General features: G+C 42.3%; 1 protein-coding gene across 17 annotated transcripts in view; it reads left to right on the top strand.

Moving 5' to 3' along the window:
* Positions 1 to 24878, top strand: part of ERC1 (ELKS/RAB6-interacting/CAST family member 1) — a 546952-nt gene that overhangs the window by 79650 nt on the left and 442424 nt on the right. The window lies entirely within an intron of this gene.

Below are 24878 nucleotides of genomic sequence, written 5' to 3'. Positions count from 1 at the left end.
GGTCACACTTTGAATGTCTGTATATAGCAACAGTCCTGGTTCAGCAGCTCTAACCCCAGCAGCCTGTCAGCAACATATTAGCCACATTCTGGCTTCCAGCAGCCTTGGTTACTACCTGCAGGATGACCCCAAAAACATATGTTCTGTACTGTCCAGCCCTCTCCTGGGCAGTTCAGATATTAGGTCTATTGACTCTGTAAGGTGCCAATATGCAACAGTTTGCTACTGTGAAGCAAGGAGATTCTTTTCCCCAAGAATCAGGCAGCACAGACAATACTGAAGAGGTTTATTCACGGCACCAGGAAGACTGATAAACAGCTTCAAAAATATGGTGTTACAGTTACCAATTATATACTTTTTTTATTAATTCATTTGCATTTATCTTGTACTTACAGAGACAAACGTTGTTTCTGAGAGAGAGAGAACACACTTAACATGATGATAATTATCTATGGCTACCCTTAAGGCAAAGGGGTGGAGTGGGAGTAGGATTGAGTGTTCACAGATATCCGGAGAGCTGTGGAGAGTTTGTACTTTTTTTTTCTTACTGAGAGGCCAAGTTTCCAGGGGGGACATCTGACCATTTAAGTTATCAAGTGTTTACAGCTGCCATTGTCCTTGGGCCTTTGGTATGCCTGCTTGTTAGTTATGTGGGTTTCTGCTTCAGCTGCTAACTGAATTTTTAACTCTTGCCTAGCACTACATTAACTGGAGTTACCCAAACAGCTCAATTTAAACACAACACTGGATATGTTTTGATTTTAAAATGTTAATTTAGTTACAAAGAGAGATTTTAAGTTAATTAAATGGTATTAAAGTCAGAAATGCTACAAGAGAAATAAAGATAAAATGCTTTCTTGTGGATAAAACTTACCTTGAACCAAGTCTAGTTTGTTAAAATCCTTACCACATGCTCCCAGCAACACTGCTGACCAAAATATCAAGACTGGATCCTCCTCCTCTCCCCCCCCCCCCCCCACACACACAGTTAAAGGGCTCGTTCCTTTGTCATCCTTGGTGAAAGAGCGTGAGAGATAGGGAGAGAAAAAGAGAGATGCTGGTGTGTTTTTGCCCATCGCTTTTATAGTTGTCACCCTTTGAAATGCATTTTCCTGAGGGTTATCCTGGATAGTTCCTTCCCACTGTGAGGATGGAGAACATAGAGTCTTGAGGTGAAAGAGGTTCCATGTTGTTGCTTGCTAAAATGCGGTTGATCTGTTCCTGCCCCCCTTCATTGCCAAAGAATGGCCACTTGGCTGTTGATTGTCAATCAACTTTGACACTTGGCTAGAGGCGTCATCTTGGTCTTTGTCTTTGATAAACAGACTTGACTTGTCTGGTAAATACATTTTCAGTCATAATTTCAGCTTAGGTTTATAACTTTACATTTATTTCACCATGATATAGTTGACCAGCAAGGTATTAGTTTTCAGATGATACCTCACAGGGCAAATTTTGAACAAATATTGTTACAATGGTGTATAGTGTCTGAATACAGGGGTGCATTCAGTCAGAACATGAGGTTCCAAATGGTCACTCTAGCAACTACTCTTCTTGCATTATCACAGAACGACTGATTTGCTGCTGTGGACCTTCCAGACACTTAATTTTCATGTGGTGATTTTGCCGAGCCACAGAAAATTCCTTCGGTTCATCGTAGCAAAGCACTACTCTCTGTATACAGTGCTTCCCTTTGGCCTCTAGGTTTTAAACAGTGCATGGTTGTAGTGATGGCGTACCTCAGGAAGAAATGAATTCACTTTTTCCCATACCTGAATGACTAGTTACTGAGAGACAGCTCTAGAGGGAAGTCCTTTCCCACATTGACATTACATTGTGCTTGCTTGACCTTCTGCATCTTATCCTAAACACTAGAAAGTCAACTTTGGTTCCCACTCATAAAATCGAGTTAATTGGGGCCTTAATAGACTCTACAGGTTTGAGAAAAAAGAAAAGGAGTACTTGTGGCACCTTAGAGACTAACCAATTTATTTGAGCATGAGCTTTCGTGCGCTACAGCTCACTTCATCGGATGAAGCTCATGCTCAAATAAATTGGTTAGTCTCTAAGGTGCCACAAGTACTCCTTTTCTTTTTGCGAATACAGACTAACACAGCTGTTACTCTGAATACAGGTTTGAGAGTGTTTTTGCCAACAACTTGTCACCTTTGCCTCAGTCTGCAGTCTCAGCCTTCCACGACAGCTCTGATTGCTTGAGGCTCTTGAGCAATGCATCCACTTGCATGCAGGTGGTCCAGTTTGCAAGATTGCAAGGTTCGCCCCCTTCAAATGTGGCTCAGGACAGTTTTCTGCCCAACTCTTCACTCCTTGAATGGATCGGTCCCTCTCCCTCCACTGGTCCTAGACTCCTTGTAGTTGTGGACATTTCCAGAGGATGTTTGTCAGGTCATTCCCTTTGTCCAGTCCTTACCAACCAGGACTGTTGTTACTAATACCTCCCTGATGCACATCTGGGGTCACTGAAAGTTCAAGGTATGTGGTTGGAGCAGGAGTCCTTTCTCCATATTAGAATTCTGGAGCTTGGGCCATCTACAATGCATGTCACACTTTCTGGACCATATTGGGCTCAGTGGTTTATATACTTATTGACAATACCATTGTGATGTATAGTATGTAACAGGCAAGGAGGAGCACACTTCAGGGTGCTCTGCCAAGAGGCAATCAGTTTGTGGCAGTTCTGTATCAAGGAGAGTATCACTCTGATAGCTGACCACTAGCCTGTGATCCAGAATCGTCTCACGGACCATCTCAGCAGCAATTTTTTCCTGAACCTCAAGTTGTTTCTGAAGACTAGTCCTCTGGGTCATCTTCACAGCTTGGGGCATTCTGATGATCGACCTGTTTGCCACAAGGGAAAACAGGAAATGTCATCTGTTCTGCTCTTGAGGGGACCTCAGTCCAGGCTCCTTGTCCAACGTTTTCCATTTCAGCTGGCTATTGGCTCTCCTGTATGCTTTTCCTCCAATCATCCCACAGGTCATTCTCAAGCTGGAGGTGGATCAGCCAGGCTCATTCTCATTACCCAAGCATGGCTGAGGCAGTACTGATTCTCTGACTTTCTTGTGCTGTCAGTTCATAATGCCATACTTCTTCCTCTCCATCCCAACCTACTCACACAGTATCATGGTTGCACCTTGCAGCCCACACTCAGCTCCCTGCATCTCGTGGCATGGCTGGTTCCTGGCTAACTGAGGAGGAAGTGTGGTGTCCAGCAGCTGTTCAATAGGTCCTGCTTAACAGTTGATAGTCCTCTACTGGAATGGTCTATTCAGAGAAATGAAAGCGGATTTCAATGTGGTCACTGGTGCGCAGAATTCAACCGACACTGGCTTCTATCCAGGACATCTTGGAGTACTTGCTGCACCTTCCGTCACTGGGACTTGCGCTCAGCTCATTGCTGCCAGATGCACTCTTAATGTCAGCATTTCATTCTCCCATTCAGAAAAGATCGGTTTTCTCCAGTACATTGGTAGCAAGATTCTTAAAAGGGCTTTTTTGTCTCCATTCTCTGGTCTGAGAGCTAGTTCCTCTGTGGGACCCTAACACGGTTCTAGCGGTTTTAATAGGGCCTCCATTCGAGCCCCTGGCATCTTATCCCTTTCCACGTTTTTGTCAGAAAACTACATTGCTGGTAGCAATAACATCCACAAGAAGAATGTCTGAGTTGCAGGCTCTGCAGAGCCTTCCTTATAGGCTCCTTATGCACAATGCTCCAAGGACAAAGTGACTTTATGACTAGACCCCAAATTTTTGTCTAAAGTGGTTTTTTAGTTTCATTTAACCAGGCTGTATATTTACCTGGGTTCTTTAGTAAGCCATATTCATCTCTGGAGGAGCAGCGTCGCCATATATTAAACATCAGGCAGTGTCTAGCCTTCTATCTGGACAGCACTAAATCAGTTCGTGCTTTGGCTTGCCTGTTTGTGTCATATGAAGATTGTATGAACGGGCAAGCAGTTTCTTCACAGGCGAGCTCTAAAGGGATAACATTCTGTATCAACACTGCATATAAAATAGCTTCTGCTATGCCTCCTCAGCAGATGTGAGCTCATTCTATGAGTGTGCAAGCAACGTCATTAGCATTCCCCAGTGACGTCTCATTATTAGACATTTGCAGGGCTGCTACGTGGTTATCTGTACATATATTTATGATTTATTATGCCATTACTGGATCTTCCAGGGTGGATGCAAATTTTGGTAGGGCAGTCTTATAGTCCTTGTTTAGGTAGGCTCCGAGGTCCACCTCCTGGGGTAGGTACTGCTTGTGAGTCACCTAAATGCAATACAAAGCTGCATCTACTTGAAGAAGACAAAATGGTTATTTACTGTAACTGTGAATCTTTGAGATGTGATGCAGACATGTGTTCCAAGATCCACCCTCTGTCCTTTTTCGATTGGAGTCTAATCTCTGGGGGTGGGTCAGGCTGGTGCCGCCTCATATATCAAGGACGCTTTTTCCCCAGAAATTGATGAGAATAACATTTTTTCCAATAAAAGAACTTCCTGTCAAACTTTGCAAGGCAAATACCTGGGTGTGTGGAATAACAAGGCCTCAACCAGGAAGACACTGATATTGTCTAGATTAGTCCGTGGCCCTACTGTAACTCAAGTTAACTCACATTAAATGGCAGTTAGTTAACTAACATGTATGTAAATATGAATATAGATACTTCACAAACATTGGTTCGAGGAAAAAAAATGTAAACCACAATCAATTAACTTGTTACAGTAGGGTCACAAACTTCAGTCTATATAAAACCTTGGATACAAACTAAAAGTGAGCTTTCTTCAAACTATTTTGAGTCTGATTTTCCATTTTGCTGAAAAATATGCTTTTCTTCTCTCCTTTTCTGCTTCTAGAGCGTGTCTCTTTCCTGTTTGTTGTTGTGTATTCCTTTATCCAGCGCTTCCTCACTATGTCTTCATAGTTTTTTTACTCCTCCAGACTGTTGCCATTGATATGGGGAATTTCATCCTCGTTTTTTTCCGTGTTCTCCAAATTATTAGCCATTATTTGCATAGTGCAAACACAGAGTGAAATTTACTAAAAACAGACTTGATCAGCACTGAAACAGATGGCAACACCACCAGGACTGACAGCCTGGCACCAAAAGAGGACACTGTGAGAAGAATATTTTGATGACATCAGGCTCCACCAGAATTGCTCTTGTGATGAATTAAGGAATATTTTACCTTGCTAAAGCCCTGTGGCAAAACACCCACTACCATCCACATCACAGCACAAAAGGTGGAAAAGTGGTATCAGATCCTGCAGGAGGTGTTTGAATGTTTTTATGTCCATTCCAACCTGGGCTCCTTAGTCATCTCAACGGTGCAAGAAAAATCCAAATCCAACAAACGCACTCAAGAAGACAAAGACCTAAAGAAATCTGACTAGTTCAAGAGTAATGCCTATTTCTTTGGCTCCCTTTGACTATAGGGAGTAAATTGTCAAGTCCTTCTGGCCAAATATAATTTCCTGACTTGGGACAGTGTAACATCCTTTTGGACAAAGCTCCAACTCGATAGTAGTGACTCTTTAAGCAGCCATAGATGCTACAGACACTGTGGCCAGATCCATGGCTACAGTGGTGGCAATGTAAAGGGCCCTGTGGCTAGTGGTGTTGAACATTCTCAAGCCACTACAGAGGATTTACCCTTTGAACGGATGAGTTCAGCAAAAATGCAGACAAAGCTCTTCATTTCTTGAAGGACTCAAAGGCTACCTTGCACTTCTTAGGGATCTTTATCCCAGCCCCTTATCATAAACAGTATTGCTTACAGCCCCGAACGAGACAGAAGAACCAGTCATATAATGCCAGACAGCCCAATTATTCTCCTAAGAAAAAAAAACAAATACATCAGGAGATGCTGGTAGTCTTCCTTCTTGGTGACACTGTGTACCAGTGACATGCCAGCAAATTTGACAAAACTGTTGAGCATCACAGCATATCCTCTCCAGAGCATGTAAGCTTCCAAAGTCCTCACCCCCTTTCAGCAGGCGTAGCCTGTCATATCATTGAACAGATGGATGTTAGAGAGCATATCCAGTTTGACTCCATACACCCTAAGTACCTCTCTTCCCCTTTCCTCTTCAGGGTACCTTTTCACCCATTTTGCAGTTGGATAAACTAAACTGGAGGTGGCCTTTCAGTATGAGATTGAGTGAGACTCAAACCCATGATCTTAAGTGTTGTAGTTGAGCCCCTAACCACTCAGCTACTGCATGTCATAGAGGAAGTACTTCCAGAATATAGGAGGAAGGGCTTCAATTCCTGGTATTTTCTTATTATATTTCCTTATTCTGAAGGAGAAAGGGAGTCTTTGTACGATCCTAGACTAGAAAAGACTCAATAAATACATATAACATCTCTCATTCAAGATGGTAATGCTTGCCTCAGTCATTCCATCTCTTCAAGCTCGAAGTCTGGTTTGTGGCTTTCAGCTTGCAGGATGTTTACTTCCGTATAGCCATCCATTGGTCCACAGGAAGTACCTAAAATGCACACTATGGCCCAACCATTATCAAGGTACTGTTATTTGGACTCTCCATGGCAGTGAGATTTTTCATGAAATGCCTAAAGGTGGTGTCAGCACATTTAAGAAATCCACATCTTCCAGTACCTAGGTAATTAGCTGACCAGAGGCAGGTTCCAGTAGGGAGACTGTAACAGCCTTAGAGTACATCCTTTCTTTGCTCACCCAGCTAGGCCTCTTTGTGAACTATGAGAAAGTCTCTCTCCTTGTCACAGATGATAAAGTTCATAGGGACTATGAATGACGTCATCAGAAGCCTACTTCTTGGAGAACAGGGTTCCTGTCTCTTCAATTGATGATAAACCACCCAAAGTCAAGTATGACTACAACAGTGTTTATTTGCCAGGAACTAGTAGGCAAAATGTGGGTATTTGACACCATTTGTCCAAGTTCTCCTGCAGCCACTAAAACTCTGACTGAGGTCAGTGTATTGTCTGTCCAGACACCAAGTTTACAAGACAATCCCAGACCCACCTGAAGTCCTGTTAGTGTCTGGGCCCCAACAATAAATGAAAGGGAGTTCCATTCTTTGTTCCTTCTCTAACAGGGACACACATTATGGACACATCAGGAACAGGTTAGAGAGCCTGTCTAAACCATCTGTAGATGCAGGCCACCACATAAATGCCACATAAACATCTTATGGTCTTCAGTTACAAGACTGGCTTGTATGGCATTCCTGCCTGTTATTACAGTAATCCACAATGCAGATATTAATGAACAATAAATCATTAATTCAGTACATAAGCAAGGAATTGTTTGTTCATCACCTCTCTGTAAGGAAGCCCTCAAGTGATGGACATAATGTCATCCCTATGTGATAATCCCACTGACTCTGTGCCTTCTAGGAGTCAGCAACTGCCTGGCAGACTTCATGAGCAAACATGCAGTAACCAATAACAAATGGTTGTTGTGGAGGTATTTTGCAGAGCTGATACTCAATCAGCAGATCTTTTTTGCCACCAAGGACAACACGAAATACTCAAAGCTTTGCTCCAGAAGAGTCATGAGCCCAGGTTCATTGTCAAATGCATTTCTACTACTTTGTACGCTCAGCCTCCTATATGATTGTTCACTGATTCCCTGGATTCCCAGAGTGATATCCAAGGTTAGATGGGACAAAGCCACATTGGTCCTTATAGCTCCTTATGGCCCAAGGCATTTTGGCTGTTAGACCTATTGCAGGTGTCCATTTGGCCTCCCATCTATTTTCCAGCCTGTCTAGACATGATATCTCAGAATCATGGTCAGATATTGCACCCAGACCTGGCATCATTGCATTAGATGGCATGGGATGATGGAGAGACTGCTCCCTACAGGTACAGGAAGTTTTCATGCAGAACAGAAACCGTACACAAGGAAGACCAACTCCTCAAAATGGAAAAGTTTCTCCATATGATCAGTCCAAGACCATCTGGACCCAGTAGAGGTTCCATTACAGAAGATCCTTGACTACATGCTGCACTTGAAGCATGCTGGCCTAGTATTTAGCACTCTGAAGCTCCACCTTGCAGTGATGTCAGCATGTCATGTTGTGATGCAGTTTGTCAAATGTTGCGCTCTTGACTTAGCGGTAGGGGGAATGCCAAGTTTGGGAGAAGAGTGTTTCAGTCACTGTTTAACTCATCTTGAAACTCCTCAGTCACACCATCTGATGAGGATACTGATTGTCAGGAACCTACTGTGGGATCCATACTGACACATACTCAAAGAAAGAAAGAATGGTTGCTTACATATAGTAACTGTGGTTATTCAAGATGATGTTGTTTTGTGTGGATCCCATAGCCCACTCTCTGTCCTTGCTTTTCACAGTCCTTGGCAACCACTAGCCTTCAATGGTGAGGGAAGGTTTGGGTTTCCCTGCCCTTTTATGCCCTTGCATTGGAGCATTAGGAGGCACAGGGCACGCATGTGGCCCCGATGGACACTGCTATTCTAAATACTCTAATTTGTCCAAGCTGCTTTCCTCTGATTACCCAAGGTAATCAACATTTAGCAAAGGGAAAATTCATAAGTTGAGAAAACAAAGATAAACTAATACTCCTTGCCTGGCTGTTACTTACAAGTTTGAAATAAGAGAGACTTGTTCAGAAAGATTTGGAGAACATGTTTTGATGTCCAATCCCTCTTAGTCCCAAGAGCGAACGGCCACAGAAAACAAAAACCAAAAACAATCCCGCCCCCCCTCCCCCGATTTTAAAGTATCTTTTGTCCCCATTGGTTCCTTTGGTCAGGTGCCAACCAGCTTACCTGAATTTCTTAACCACTTACAGGTAAGGAGGAATTTAGGCTCTCTGTTCCTCTCCCACTGTCTCTACCATCTACTCCTTCCTTCGCTCTCTAAATGCTGTTCCATCAGCTAAGAACAACATTGCTTACAAAGGGCTTGTCTACACTGGCAAGTTTGGTCGCCAAAAACTGCCTTTTGGCAACAAAACAGGAAGAGCATACACACTACAATGGGACTTTTGTCGCAAAAAACGCCTAGTTTTGGCAACAAAAAACTTCCACCCCTACAAGAGACTTTTGTCTTTTCCCCTCCCTTTATTGTTGACAAAGAGCCAGTGTAGATGCTGCTGAGTGTTTTGTCCACAGAACTGGCTTCCGCCAGTATTCCACAATGCCAGTCCTGATTGCTCTGCTCAGTGTTTTGATCTTTACTGCCCTGAAGGCATGCGCCCCTCCCCTTTCAAAGCTCCGGGAAGTATGTGTGTGCTGCTCCATTTGGGAAACAAAGAGCAAATCATTGGAATGCTCATGTTCTGCCCTGCACTAGAAACACAGCAGCAGGCAGACTGCTGCTGCAGTGGGAGGGGGACAGACTGCAGTGCTGCTTTGCCACTCCTCAGCACGGAGAGCTCACAGAGCTCCTCATGATGCTGCTCTCGGCAGCTGAAGGGGCTGTGGAAGAACTTGGAGAGAATCCCAAGATATGCAGCGATCAGCTCTTCTTTCCCACAACACTGCTCTGTGAGATACATACCCACGGTGCATTGTTTATACCCTGTTGATGATAGTGTCCCCAATGTGAACTTTATCTGTCGACAGCGGGAGCAAGCGTGAACGCTCTTGGGCGATTTTTGTTTTGTCGACTTTTGAGTGTCAACATAAGTTTTGTGAACAAAACTTGGTAGTGTAGACAAGCCCAAAGTGTCCACAGAGCAGTACACATTATGCCTTCAATCTCTTCTCATGCAGATTCCTATTCCAGCTCTGGAGGGAGGACGCTAGTCTGTATTACAGGATTTCAGCACAGTAGGGCATGGCTTCTAAGCCTGGCTAGGCATCTTAGGGGAAGAATTGGCTTGGAGACTGGATTTAGCAGTAAAATGCACTCAGAAGCAGGAAACTGATGATACGTTTTATCTGCTGTGCTTTTTTCAGTGGTTTGTGCTTTTTTATCAGAAGCTCTGAATTTGATTGAATAGAGTTTCAATTTTTCAAGACTTTTTTTCAATTAAGTATTTTTAGGTGGAGTTAAAATAAATCTATAGTTTGCTGCTTTTCTGGAACAGTTGTTAAACTTGAATCCTAGGACAACTCTGACATTTGATGCTCATGTGCAAATAAAGAAATTGTTAATCTGGTGTTTTACTTTTAAATACCAGTAGAATTGCAGGGAGAAAACAGTGTTGACTTGCTAATTAGTAATGATACAGATCCTTTCATATTGAGATTACTGATTCAAATCCAAGCCAGTCAGTAGTGACCAAAAGTTTGCTCTCTAGTTTGATGCTCTGTGTCTGGTTCCCAAGGGAAGAGTCCCTATGATCAGAAACACTCCTTAGTTGATACGCTTGTTAGAAGGCTAAGCGGAATCCAAGAACTGAATAAATATACAGTAAAACCTGCTTTAGTGACTAGCTCTGAAGAGAGACCACCTGTGACGAGCGACTACTTGCAGAGGCTATGGAATACCGCCACTCTGATGTGCAAACAGTTGAAGAGAGATGACCTCTTACAAGTGACCACTTTTGCTAACTCCCGTGAGTGGTCGCTCTTGGCAGGTTTTACTGTAGACTGAACTACTCTTTCACCCTTGTGTAGATCAGAAGTTTTGGTTATATTTAACATTGATCTCTCTAACATGACTTGAACATGTCCTGTGCCCTAATGCAAAGATCCCTCAATAGTTTTTAAGCCATGCTACAAGTTGTCCTATATAGATATCTTAGGGTCCCCCTTACGGTTAACCACAAATAAGATGAATTGTGCCAGCAAAGTTACGTTAGTGCCCATATGGCTGGCAGTCATTAGTGTATTACAGTAAATAAAACAATGTAGTCCTCCATGGGCTATTTATATTGCCTTAGTACACTACAAAAGTGGCCTCTCTAGCCATTTACCTAATCTCTGCTGTTTAGGAATCAGCCTGGCTAGAAGCCATCTACCTGCATAAATTTCCTAACACTTACATACGAGTCCAGCTGGAAGCTGTTTCCCTAACTGACTAACTTGTTTGGTGACTGATCAGCAAATCGGTTCCTGATTGAGGTGTACTGTATCTATTTATATATTACATAGTCTTGATTTACCAAATTAAGCTTCATCACTATATATGCCCCACTACAGCCTGTCTCTTTTAGGGGTTTGCATTAGTGTAACTAAATCAATATAGTTACATGGGTGCAATTTTTATCAATGTAGATGAGGTCATAATAGCTCTGGTGTAGGACTATCAGTATAATTCAGTTATTTGGAGCAGGTCTATAAATGATCTTATCTGCTCTAGATCTACACTATCTGATGACCTGAGTTACAAGATAGATTTCACCTACTCAGTGGCAGATGTTAAGACTCAAATTGCCTTTTGGGCGAAGACATCTGTATATAGGACCTTGGGAAGAATCAAATCAAATGGAATATCCAGTCATCTCACGAGGCTGGACGTTAACAAGACTAGAGACTAGTGTTTTGAGAAAATCAAAGGTCAAAGGTGGCCTCGTATAAAGCTAAGGACAATAATATATCCAGGAGGGCAGTCATGCATTGTTTATTTTATGAGGAAATGAATCTCATTATGAGAGACGGTGTCCATTTAGTATTCTTGTGCTGAAACAACCATGACATGTAGGGTAATTGTGGTAAGGCAAGAAGATACCTCCCTTCACAGTGAGTCCTCAGCCAATTCATGACTGCATCCAAGATTCATGGAGCCAAAGGCCTCAAGACCAGTTTGGGAAGATATTATTCAGTATTTATATTGCAATAGCACCGAAGAGGCCCAATCGCAGACCAAGATCCCAGTGTGCTAGGTACTGTATTCACACAGAACAAAGATGGTCCCTGCCCCAGAGATCTTAAAGTCTAACTAAAATGCATTCTGACCTACTCCAGGAGGTAAAGATTAATGAGGATGCCACCCAAACCTTGGTCCAGAGATAGAGGTAATTGGACACTGCCAATGCCAGAGTGTAGTAAAGGACTTTCTAGCCAAGCTCTCTCCCCCTGATAAGAGACCATCTAAGGGTTCTCTACTGATATCTCAGGCTGGGGCTTTTAGGGGCAAAATAGGTCCATCTGGGTCCATTTGAATTTTGTGCACTACAGGGGAGTAGAACTTCTGGGAAGCCCATTCTTGTACCCTGGGCCAGTATCTTTCTTAAGGGACCCGTGTGGAGTTTGGAGACAATAAGCACAGACTCTTTTAGAGCTGGGAGATGGCTAGTGACAGTATTTTGGAACAAACTTTCAGTCCAATTTCATTCCCCACTCTGATACAGGATTATAGGGATGAACTCCTAGAATTGAAATGAATAAAATCAGCCAGTTTCCCTTGCATACCGTTGCAAAGTGCAGCACTGCAGATTAATCCATCAAAGACTAGGCCACTGACATGCTGATTCTTTTGGGCATGCACATGTATGTGCACACACACAAAGGAGGAATTTTTCTCCTTGCAAGCAGAAGGCCAGCTGCCCAAATCAGAGTCAGAGGCTCAAATAGTAAAATATATTTTAAAAAACAAAACACTGTGCCTTCCCCTCCTGCCCCGCCAAACAGATTCTTTCAGCTAGTGCATACTGAGTTTTGTGAAACTATGCTTACAATTAGGGCTGTCAATCGCAGTTAACTCTCGTGATTAACTCAAAAAAAATCACGATAAAAAAATTATGATTAATCGTAGTTTTAATCTCACTGTTAAACGAATACTAATTGTAATTTATTAAATATTTTTGGATTTTTTCTACATTTTAAAATATTGATTTCAATTATAACACAATATACAAAATTGACAGTGCTCACTTTATATTATTTTTATTACAAATATCTGTACTGTAAAAATGGCGAGGTGAATGTATGAGATGAATTAAAAAATATGAAGTACTGTCGTGCAATCTCTCTATTGTGTAAGTGCAACTTACAAATGTAGGGTTTTTTGGTACATAACTGCACTCAAAAACAAAACAATGTAAAACTTCAGAGTGTACAAGTCCACTCAGTCCTACTTCTTGTTCAGCCACTTGCTAAGACAAACAAGTTTGTTTACTTTTACAGGACATAATGCTGCCCGCTTCTTATTTAAAGTGTCACCTGAAAGCGAGAACAGGCATTTACATGGCACTTTTATAGCCAGTATTGCAAGGTATTTATGTGCCAGTTGTGCTAAACATCCACATGCCCCTTCATGCTTCGGCCACCATTCCAGAGGACGTGCTTCCATCCTGATGATGCTTGTTAAAACAATAATGCGTTAATTAAATTTGTGACTGAACTACTTAGGGGAGAATTGTATGTCTCCTGTTCTGTTTTACCTGCATTCTGTCATATATTTTATGTTATAGCAGTCTCAGATGATGACCCAGCACATGTTGTTCATTTTAAGAACTCTTTCACTGCAGATTTGACAAAACACACAGAAGGTACCCGTGACGGGTTGGATCACAGAAAACCCCTTGGGAATTGCCAGCTGATGTGCTGAGACTCCCCTTAGCCTGTTTCCCCTGGCAGCCTGGGACTTCAGTGCCCTGCCTGGTTTGAGCCAGACCCAGTAGCCTACTGCAAACCCAGACCCACGTCTGTACCATGTGCCCCAACAGCTGCAGGCTTAACTGAAAACCGCTTAAGAAGTGTTCCAGTCTCCAACACTCAGATGCCCAACTCCCAATGGTGTCCAAACCCCAAATACTTGTACAGCTTATACAGGATAAACTCATACATTTTTCACCCTCTATAACACTGATAGAGAGATATGCACAGCTGTTTGCCCCCCTGCCCCCAGGTATTAATACATACTCTGGGTTAATTAAAAGTAAAAAGTGATTTTATTAAATGTAAAAAGTAGGATTTAAGTGGTTCCAAGTAATGACAGACAGAACAAAGTGAATTACCAAGCAAAATAAAACACGCAAGTCTAAGCCTAGTACAGTAAGAAAACTGAATACAGATAAAACTTCACCCTCAGATGTTTCAGTAAGCTTCTATCACAGACTGGACGCCTGCCTAGTCTGGGCACAATCCTTTCCCCTGGTACAGCCCTTGTTCCAGGTCAGGTGGTTGCTAGGGGATTTCTCATGATTGCAGCCCCCTTTGTTCTGTTCCACCCCTTATATATCTTTTGCGTAAGGTGGGGATCCTTTGTCCCTCTCTGATTCTCACCCCTCCTTCTAAATGGAAAAGTACCAGGTTAAAGATGGATTCCAGTTCAGATGACATGATCACATGTCACTGTAAGAGTTCAAGCCCTCATTTCCTTCCAGCCTGACTCACAGGAAGGCCTGCAAGCAAACAGAGCCATCCATAGTCAGTTGTCCTGGTTGATGGGAGCCATCAAGATTCCAAACCACCATTAATGGCCCACACTTTGCATAGCTACAATAGGACCTCAAAGTTATATTTCATATTTCTAGTTTCAGATACAAGAGTAATACATTTATACAGATAGGATGACCACACTCAGTAGATTATAAGCTTTGTAATAATACCTTACAAGAGATCTTTTGCATGAAGCATATTCCAGTTACATTATATTCACTCATTAGCACATTTTCATAAAATCATATAGAGTGCAATGTCACAATACCAATGTGAGATTTCTAAAGATAGCTACAGCACTCGACCCAAGGTTTAAGAATCTGAAGTGCCTTCTAAAATCTGAGAGGGATGAGGTACAGAGCATGCTTTCAGAAGTCTTAAAAGAGCAACACACTGATGTGGAAACTACAGAACCTGAACCACCAAAAAAGAAAATCAACCTTTCTGCTGGTGACATCTCACTCAGATGATGAAAATGAATATGCATAGGTCTGCACTGCTTTGGATCGTTATTAGCATGGACGCATGTCCTCTGGAATGGTGGTTAAAGCATGAAGGGACATATGAATCTTTAGTGCATCTGGCACATAAATATCTTGCAACTCCGGCTACAACAGTGCCATGGAAATGCCTGTTCTCACTTTCAGGTGATACTTCAATAAGAAGAAGGCAGCATTATCTCCTGCAAATGTAAACATATTTGTTTGAGCGGTTGGCTAAACAAGAAGTAGAACTGAGTGGACTTGTAGGTTCTAAAGTTTTACATTGCTTTATTTTTGAATACAGTTTTTTTACATAATTCTACATTTGTAAGTTCAACTTTCATGATAAAGAGATTGCACTACAGTACTTGTATTAGGTGAATTGAAAAATACTATTTTTTGGTTTTTTTACAGTGCAAATATTTGTAATCAAAAATAAAAAGTGAACACTGTACACTTTGTATTCTGTGTTGTAATTTAAATCAGTATATTTGAAAATGTAGAAAAATATCCAAAATTATTTAAATAAATGGTATTCTATTCTTGTTTGAGTGCAGTTAATCACGATTAATTTTTTTAATTGCTTGACCGCCCTACTGAAAATGTCTGACAACTGCCCTGAGCAAGCTATAGCTGTATATCCCTTCTCCTACTCTCTGAGAAGTTGTCATGGAGGGATGGGGGTTTCTTGTCTCTCCTAAAAGCTGTGGGTTGTGATGCTCTAACTGTTGGGCTAATGTTTCCAGTTGCCACTGTGGGTGACCACACCCTAATATCCAGGTTATATAACCAGGTTCTGTTGCCCATTACCATCCCCCTCATCATCCTTTCCACCTTATTCCTCCAGTATCTGGCCATAGAGCGATGAGATGGACAGCAACCCAGATATGAAAGAACAAGCAGACAATAAGAGGCCTGTTGGCCCACCATTTTTCTTTATTTCTTCCTCCACTGGCCTCTCATTTCAGAAGGCCAGAAAGTTTCTCAGTGTGCGCCAGTCCAGATTGAACCTGTTATCACTACTTGAAGCAAAATGTTGCCATCTCCCCTGATGGTCAGGGACTTGGTGGTGATTTTAACTGAGGGAGATATTTTTACTTGAAAGAATGGTCTCCTCCTTGCACATGCCTTTCATAGGCAACTAAGATAATGCAGGAATCACTTCAACACCTTTTTTTTTGGCATGAAAACTCTGAGGTGACATCAGGACAACCCCAATCAAACAACAAAATGCCTATGATTGGTCATTCACACCTTGAGTTCCTCTCGGTGCTTTCACAAGCAATGCTAACCTGCGCAGATGTTGGTCACTGGACTTTGTCCAGAAGGGGACTACTCTGTTGAGCAATGCAAAAATGACAGGAATAACTTTGTTCCATTATCAATCTCAAACAACCCATGAGAATGCTAGGGAATAAATCATCTCCCTGGCCTTTCAGCTGGCCAGTGGCACATTCCACTTCACCCACTGCAGATGTTGGAGGTTAGTCCAACTGTCTTCTACATGGCTGCATTAAATATGACTTCATAACCCAGGGCAATAGTGGCTGTGCTGGGCCCCCAGAATGAAAATATGAATAAAGATTCTATTAATATCCTTATTTTTGTAATGGAATAGGATTGTTGCTTGTCTGCTCCTGATCAATCAAGACTTTCTGATCACCCTCACATCAAACACTCCACCAGTGAGTGACTCAAGGAACACTCATGAAATCCAGGAAAAGCTTGGTTCTGATATGGCAGCTCTTTGAGGCATTTGTGCTATATGTGTAGCCAGTTTGCTAAATTAAATTGGTTGGTTTGGAAGCAGCTTACCTTTCAGACCCACATTAGAAAAATTAACAATGTGGCTTTTACATACTTGGAGAATTAGGGGGTAGGTCCCAAGAATTTGGGGATTTCCAGGTTGGGATTGTAGAAGTTTTGAGAGCTTGATTTCTCCTCTCTCAATCTCCATTGGGATCCAGGAGGTCTTTCAGAGTGTAGTGTGCAATCATAGACAATTCCTTGCAGTTTGGAATGGTGTTGGGAACCTGCCTTAAGCTCAATATCGTAGACATATCCAGAGCTCTTTGATAGTGTATCAACAGGACTATTTTCAGGTTGTGCCCATGTCTATTTGTGGCTATCGCTGGCTGTTCCAAAAGTAAAGCCATTTCACCCCAGAAACTTTCAAAATGGATAACACATTGTGTCACGCTGTCCTATGCTCCACTCCCGCTGACTGTCAAGGCTCCTTCCACCAAGGCTCAAGGCACATCTTCAGCCTTCTACTGCAACATCCCAATATCTGAAGTCTGCAGTGCTGCTTTGTGGAGCAACCAGCTCATGTTTGTCAAGCATTATGCAATGGACTTGGCTGCTGGATCAGTTGCAAGGTTCAAGTACTCGCGTCTGTTTGATGCAGCTGATATATCTCATGCTTACCAATCACCTACAATGGGATTCACACTGACACATACTTGAAGAAAGAACTGTTACTTACCCTACAATAACTATGGATCTTCAAGATATAGTCAGTGTGGATCTTAAGATCTACCCTACATCTCTGCTTTTGGAGTCCTCAGGTAACAGGGCTTCTGATTGTGAGGGATCTGAGTGAGGGTTGGGGACATGCCACCATTTAAGCTCTAGTATGGGAGTATGAGATGACACAGGACACATGCATGGTGGCCCCAGTAGACATTGCTATTCAAAAGATCCAAGCTTGTGCACATGAGGTGCACACTCACCTACAGTGGGATCCAAACTGACTACAACATCTGAAAAGAAACCACAGTTTACTGTAGTGTAAGTAACCGTTCTTTTTTCCCTGTGTTCACATCTCTCATCTGGGATTATAGGCTAAACCTTCTGGCCAGCAGATGGAGCTAGATAGAAGTACTGGCCATTTATCATCTTATTCTGGGAATCTCATAGCTGTCTCAGCATGGAAAACGATCCAAGATCGCTGTCATTCCCTGGGAGCAGAAAGAGAGTGAGTGACTAAGTATTAACTTTCCTCCCTTTTTTTTTTTTTTTTTTTAAAGAAGCAGACACTATAGTGTTTAACACTGTTTTTCAGCAGCTGTTGCCTCTTTCTTGTGTGAAGACTAGAAATTCTCCAAACATAAATGGAAGTCAAACCACAGGTAGTCCCATACCAGATTTGAATTTGAGAGAGAGCAGTCCTGAAGATTCTGAAGGTTGAGTCCTTGTAGCTGAGCAGGGCTCGATGATTTCTGCCACTAGTCTGGGAGCTCTCAAAAACTTTACTGTAGGGGTTCAGATTCCTGCAAGACTGCATCTGGTACTATGGTGATGAGCATGCTTCAGTAGAGACATCTGAGGGGCACAGGCCCACTATCCAAACCAAAAAGCCTTTAATAAATTCAAATATGTTGTGCAGAAGAGCAGTGGAAAGATGTTTTTTTCCTATGCCTTTTGTAAAAAAAGAGCTGTGCAGCAGTGAATCTTTCCACTAGCGAGATTATGAAGAGTGTAGTGTTCTGCAACCGTTGCAGGGACAGGCAATCTCTAGAAATGGTGTATCTCCTAATTTACTTCTTCCATGGACATTAGTCCCCTGAGTCCTTCAGTAATATAACTCCAAAAATCCGAATAAAATACTAATTCTTGTGGCACAGAAGAATCTGATTCTCCCAGTTAACTTTCTTCAAATTAAATTCTGTGTGCACTTCAGAAAAATATCCTTTCCCAAGTACCGTTACTGTGTTTGATTCTCTGGACTGGTTATTTGGCTGTTGAAAAATGGTATCTAAGGAAGGGTTACGCAATCTGTTCTTGAAGACTAGGCATACTTACACTTCTATGTCCCACATTTATAGGATCTGGACCTTCTTTCAAAATCGGTTCATAAAAAGGAAGATTAATCCTGAAAAGGTTATGGTCAGCCAAATTCTTTTTTATTGGACAGGATCATCAAAGACCTCGAGCTGAGCATCCTCCAAGCAAACTAAGCAGAAATTGTGAAGTGGCTTAGACATAAACTTCAGGGTTAAATGAAGAACCCTGTTCAGATGTTATAAAGTTCCCAGGATTGGCAAGTATTGTCAGATTCAAGAAAGGATCCTTTGTTCCCTTGTGGAAACTTAACTTCATATGCAGGCTTTATTCGAACTTCTGCCTTGAGCCGCTTATCTATCAATTCTGCATGATTATCACTGTTCACCCAGACATACTAGTGAACTACAAGCTCTCTCAGCTAGAGACGTTTGTCCTTAAGTCCACATGAACAAATAATTTCAAGAAAAATTAAAGAATTTTTCTGAAGTTAAATTCATAATTTCATCTGAGCCAGGAAGTTGTTTTTGTTGTTGTTCTAGGCTAGAAACTCCTAAACATTGTTGAGATGTTGCAGTTCTGAAAGTGTATTTGAATAGGACTGAATGGTTTAGGAAGTTAGCTTGCTTTATTTGGTATCTCAAAGAATGTGTGGTATCCAAAATTTTACTTGCTTTGTGGAGGATTGTCCCTCCTTAGGTGGAGAATGTACTGAGATTCAGGGACGCTTACAAGAGCAAAGGCTTTAATGTTCTCAAAGGGGGAGGGGGGAACCCCTTTAGCAAAAATGGGTGGTACTTTGATAAAGATTAAGGCTCAATTAGACCTATATAGAACTACAACACGGAACACTGTGTTTGTACATATTTGTTATACAGAAAAATTACATTGAAAGAATCTTATTAGGGTTGCAAATTTGAGCACTCAAAAGGTAGGAATGACAGAATTAAGGTTGCCTCACAACTTGTAAGCATGCATTAGAATAAAGTCTTTAATTATGCAATCATATACTTTTTTTTAAAGGGCCTCTTCCTCATTCAGTACACACAGATGGTGCTCAGTTAATTAGGAGCTAGTCAGTATTTTAATTTCTCCTTATTTAGTATGTGGCTCTGTCAAGGTTCCTTCCCCACTCTGAACTCTAGGGTACAGATGTGGGGACCTGCATGAAAACTTCCTAAACTTACTTTTACCAGCTTAGGTTAAAACTTCCCCAAGGTACAAACTATTTTACCTTTTGCCCTTGGACTTTATCGCTGCCACCACCAAATGTCTAACAGGTATATAACTGGGAAAGAGCCTGTCTGCAAACGTCTTTCCCCCCAAAATCCTCCCACACCTACACCCCCTTTCCTGGGGAAGGTCTGATAAAAATTCTCACCAATTTGCATAGGTGAACACAGCCCCAAACCCTTGGATCATAAGAACAATGAAAAAGCATTCAGATTCTTAGAAGAAGAATTTTAATAGAAGAAAAAGTAAAAAGAATCACCTCTGTAAAATCAGGGTGGTAAATACCTTATAGGGTAATCAGATTCAAAACATAGAGAATCCCTCTAGGCAAAACCTTAAGTTAGAAAAAGACACAAAAACAGGAATCTACATCCCATTCAGCACAGCTTATTTTCTCAGTCATTTAAAGAAATCAGAATCTAACGCATATCTAGCTAGATTACTTACTAAGTTCTAAGACTCCGTTCCTGTTCTGTCCCCGGCAAAAGCATCGCATAGACAGAGAGAGAGAGGCTTTGTTTCTCCCTCCCCCCAGCTTTTGAAAGTATCTTGTCTCCTCATTGGTCATTTTGGTCAGGTGCCAGCAAGGTTATCCTAGCTTCTTAACCCTTTACAGGTGAAAGGGTTTTTCCTCTGGCCAGGAGGGATTTTAAAGGTGTTTACCCTTCCCTTTATATTTATGACAGGCTCTATGCCGTATTTTCTGAACATTATTCAAATCCTGCTCTGATAGAACTATTAATTTCCTCACAGGCTTTTCTACAATGCTCCTCACTATAGTCTGAGTACTTCACAAATATTAATAAATTTATCATCACAACACTGTGTGAGGTGAAGGAGTTGTATCCCCATTTTACAGTTGGGGGAACTGCAGCATGGCGATTAAGGTCAAAAGTTTTCTTTCATTTTGGGTGCCCAACTTGAGAGTCTTAGAACCAGATTTTTCAGAGTATATAGAACTTTATATGTTCAAAGCACAGCTCCTGTAGATTTCAGTTGCAGCTATGGTTGCTCAGCACTTCTGCAAATTAGATCCCATCTTATCAGGTTGGGCACCCAGAAAATGAAGAACACACAGTTAATGACAACCTACAAATAGTTTTGTTTTAGTGACTTGCCTAATATCCCATTGGAACTCTGTGGCAGAAGAATGGATAAAATCCAGTTCTCCAAGACAGCCTTCAGCTGCCTTAACCGTGAGACCATCCTTTCTTGTTTTGTAGTCCACTGCCTCATTTAATACACCTTCCAACTTCTATAACAAATAAGGTAGGATCCTACAGACAACAGCCTTCTTCATTCCACAATCTCGATCCACCACCAGAACAGGTCCATCACATGCACTAAATGAGACCAGGTCCTCTGGGAAACCATTTTTCTGTGATTTTGAAATTAAAAACTGCATCCCATAGATGCATGGGGTTTCATAAATATTTTCTGACATCATAGGAGTGATGAGACTCAGAAATCTTGGGTTCAATTTCATGCTTTGGAGAAGAATGTGGTCTAGTGGGCACAGATTTCTCTGTCCTTTCACTCCAAACTTGACCATATTTGCACTGCCACTCCAACCTGTCCCTGTGTCAATTCTGTGTCTTCCCCACCCCATCTTTTTTTCTCACAGTCCCATTCTCCTGGCTACTCAGTCACTGTCTCCAGTCCTCAGGCTTCTCATCCCAATCTCCTTGTCCAGCCAGTCCTAGTCTCCCACTTCGAGCTCACTATCCAAGGCCAAACTCTGTCTTTCCTGCTCCCACACCCAGTCCCACTCTCTTTGCTCAATTAGATCCAGTCCTCCCTTGAGCTTGACATCCAATCTGTCTCTCTCTTCTCCACCCTCCAGCTGGCTCCCAGTCCTTTTCTCTCCCTATGGGTTCTTCATTCAATCTTAGTCTCCTCCACCACCTGCCTGGTTCATTGTTCCAGTCTCTTTGCCCAGCTACTTCTAGTTCTCAGCATCTAGCTCATCAGATCTTTCTCCCTTGTCCCCATTCCCTCCCCCCCCATCAATTCCTAGTCCCAGTCTTCTTGTCCATGCAGACCCAGTCTGCCCCCCCCCCCCTTCCTATAGCTTCTTGTCCAGTCTCAGTGTTCTCACCCTCAGCCAACTGGGTTCACAGTCTTCTTACCATCCAGTTTCCCTCACCATCTCCCAGTTGCAGCTTCTCCATCCAACCACTCCAAACCTCCCACTACCCTGGCTCCAAGTCCCAGTCTTCTTGCCCAGTTAGTCCCTGTCAGAGTTTTATCTCCCTCCTCTAGTCCCAGACTCCTTGTTCCAATCTACTCCTTTCTCTTCTTCCTGGTCTAGCTTTTGTCACCTCTACATTCGAATCAGGTGGCTTTCTCTTCCTTGTTGTCTTGGTGCCAGCAGACAGGATCATTGAGAGCACAGGAGAGAATGGCTTTCTGCTCTCAGTTCCAGTGCCTGGACCCAGTCTGGCCCAGAGCAGCCATTACAGGGAAATTCCAGCTTCAGCCTTATGAACCTGGGCCTGAGGGAGCATGCTCAATTCCTGTATGGGGATGCAGGGCCGGCTCCAGCTTTTTTGCCACCCCAAGCGGCAAAGAAAAAAAAAGAAAAAGAAAAACCTGATTGAGCTTCCGCCAAAAAGGAAGAGAGGGAATGGAGGACTCGCCACCGAATTTCCTCCAAAGACCCGGACATGCTGCCCCAATAACGCAGGGAGTGCCGCCCCTTTCTATTGCCCGCCCCAGGCACCTGCTTCCTTCGCTGGTGCCTGGAGCCGGCCCTGTGGGGATGGCACATGCACAGCTTGGTCAGTGCTAGGAGCTATGAGAGACTGCAGCACTCTCAGTGATGATGGAATCTTTGGAGACTGTAGTTGCTAAAAATCCAAGTGTCTACTAAGTATGTAGTAACTGTTTTTTTTAAAGGTGCATAAATTGGCCAAACCTATTCATACAGTTTAATTTTCATAGGGATGGAAAAATGCACATCCTTGACGCAAAGGCACCCCCCCTGCCAAATTTCAGATTCCTGATCCAAAGCATGGGGTCACTAGAGCTGTTCAAAGAAAAGGTCTCAATTTTTTAACATGGGCAGAACAATGTATTTTTCCCACTCAACTGAACTGTTTCGACTAAAATTTTCCAAAAAACTTCAGCTGGAGGCAGACACCTGGCATGTGCAATTGCAGCCCAATTTCACATTTGCAAAGTTACAAGCAAATAAAAACAGGGTCTTATAACAAGAATTTTAAGGCAACCTTAATAATAGTGCTACCAGCCCTGCCTTGGGGGGGGTGTGTGTGTGTGTGTGTGTACACATACAAAAAATTACATTAAAAGTATTTGGTTGCAAAGTAAAGCGCTCAGAAGTTGGGAAATGCCAGAATTGAGGTTGTCTGTATATACTAAATTCGCTCCCTTGTCCACGTGCGTTGTTATATAATTTTGTGATCATATACTCTTTTTTTTTTCCTACAGCCCTGTTCTTCTCCCCTCCCCCATTATTCAGTGAACAGGGACAACACTCAGTTAATAAGCAGGTATCAATATGTTGATTTATCCTCATTGATTTGCAGACAGAATTATTCATTTGCTCATGGAGTTTTCTGTGATGATGATCACTATAGTATGAGTGCTTTACAAACAATGATTTTGTTTTCACAAAACCTCTGAGGTGAGTGTGTAGTATTAATCTTCAGTTTAAATGTGGGGAATTAGAGGTGCAGAGATTAAGGTCAAAAGTGTTTGCTAATTTTGAGTGCATAATTTCAGTTGCCTAGGGTTTGATTTTTTTCAGAGTATTTAGCATTTTATAGCAGATTATATGTTCAAAGCCCAGCTCCCAGTGACTTCAGATGCAGCTGTGCGAGTGTTCATTCTTAGAAATTGAAGAACACACAATTAGTGACCACCTGTGGAAAGTTTTGGTTTAATTGACTTGTCAAGCATCACTCTCTGGCAGAGGTAGGGAAAGAATCCAACTCTCCAGGGTAACATTCAGCTGCCTTTACCATAAGACCATTCTTTGTTTTCGTGCCATCCCTTATATATTCACTATACATCATCTAACTTCCGCAATAAATGAGGTCTTACAGTCAAGAGCCTCATTCACTACATAACCCTGATTCATTCCCAGAGCACAGTTCATCGTGTGCTCTGTAAGAGGCAAGGGACCTATGGAAAATCATATGTGATTATCTTATTAAGGACTGTATTATAATGCATATTGACAAGAGGGCCCAATTAAGGTTGCCCAGGCAACTTTAATTCTGTAACTCACTAACTTTGTGTGCTTGATTTTGAACTGTTAATGTTCTTATAATGTAGTTTTTGTGAGTGATTTCTGAGGTTTTTAAAAAAGCAAACTGAAATAACCTGAATTCTATCATGTGGAAGCATACTGAACCTTACATGGGTCATCAGCAGGGTTAGAACCTTTAGATCCAGATCACAGCACTCTGAGCTAACTGAGTGACTGATAGCAGTAGTCAGTTGTCATCCTCTATGTGGTTCCTCCACTAGAGGAGGTTGACACACAACACTTTACCAATAATTTTCACAGGTATTTGCTGATTGCAGAGGAATGCAACTTGGATTTAATTCCAGGTTCTGGAGCAAGTGTGCTCTAAAGGGCATACATGCTTCTTCCCTATTTCTCCCTGAGCCTGACCCTGTCTGCCTATATCTTCTCCAGCCTATCCCTGTGTCAGTTCTTGTCTCCCTTTCCTTTGCCCCCAGACCTCGTCTGATCTTTAGCCTCCCCTCCCCTTCTTCTGGCTCCCTGTCCGTGTTCCTGCCTCTCTTCCCCCCCAGTTCCTTGTCACAGCTCCTAGTCTTCCCTCACAGACACCTTATCATAATTTACTTGTTCACCCCCTACTTCATGCCTCTAGCTTGGTTCAGCTCCTTACCCCTGTGCAATTCAGTCAATCACATCCTTCTCTTTTATGGTATTGGGATACCAGCAACAGGAACATTTAGAACACACGAGACATTTTCCCTGTCCCTCAGTTCCTGTGCCTGGCAGCACAGTAACCCACCCCTCACCCATCATGAGCCTCAATTGCGGGGAAAATCCTGCTTAGTTCCTGCATC

Source organism: Lepidochelys kempii, chromosome 1 (assembly GCF_965140265.1).
Source record: "Lepidochelys kempii isolate rLepKem1 chromosome 1, rLepKem1.hap2, whole genome shotgun sequence".
Taxonomy (NCBI): domain Eukaryota; kingdom Metazoa; phylum Chordata; order Testudines; family Cheloniidae; genus Lepidochelys; species Lepidochelys kempii.
Note: the sequence above shows the minus strand (reverse complement) of the source record. Positions and strands in the feature narration are given on the sequence as shown.